The sequence below is a fragment of the Schistocerca gregaria genome, unplaced genomic scaffold (assembly GCF_023897955.1).
Source record: "Schistocerca gregaria isolate iqSchGreg1 unplaced genomic scaffold, iqSchGreg1.2 ptg000696l, whole genome shotgun sequence".
NCBI classification, from domain to species: Eukaryota; Metazoa; Arthropoda; class Insecta; order Orthoptera; family Acrididae; genus Schistocerca; species Schistocerca gregaria.
Window position 1 is genome coordinate 134,967 of NW_026062075.1, and position 754 is coordinate 135,720.

The window sequence follows — 754 nt, forward strand, 5'->3', positions numbered from 1 at the left end:
CTGCGGTATGCGGAGACACTGAAAGTACCATAGTAGAACACAGAAGAACCTTCAAAATTGATGTAGTAGCCAGTAAGAAGTAGTACAATTCAAGTTTTAGCTATCGATTATTGATTTTTAGCCGGCTTTGTTTCCTTGGACATGAGCTAGTACCTTACGATTTTGCATGAAACGAGGTCTAAGAGCCACGTTGCACGGGAGAGTGTGAAAGTTGTTAAAATGTAGTAAAAACCACAGAAATCCGTCCGATTTCGTCATTTGCTATCGAGTCGACTTAATGCCAGATCGTCATATTTGCCACTCTTCTCTCTGAAACGGTTACATTTATGGTGTGGAAAGCTATTTCGCGTGCTACGGTATGCGGAGACACTAAAAGCACCACAACAGAACACAGAAGAAGCTTCTATGTTGATGTTATAGCCAGTACGAAGCAGTACAATTTAAGTTTTAGTTATCGATTATTGACTTTTTAGACGGCTTTGGTGCTTTGGACGTAAGCTAGGACCTTACGATTTTGCAAGAAGGGAGGTCTAGCAGCCACGTTGTTCAGGAGAAAGTCAGAAGTGTTCATATGTAGTAAAAACCTGAGAAATCCGTCCGTTTTTGTCATTTGCTATCGAATGGACTTAAAGCCAGATCGTCACATTGGCCGCTTTTCTCTCTGAAACGGTTAAATTTATCGTGTGCAAAGCTATATCGAGTGCTGCGGTATGTGGAGACACCTGGTAAGGATCCCACACTGCGCATGAATATT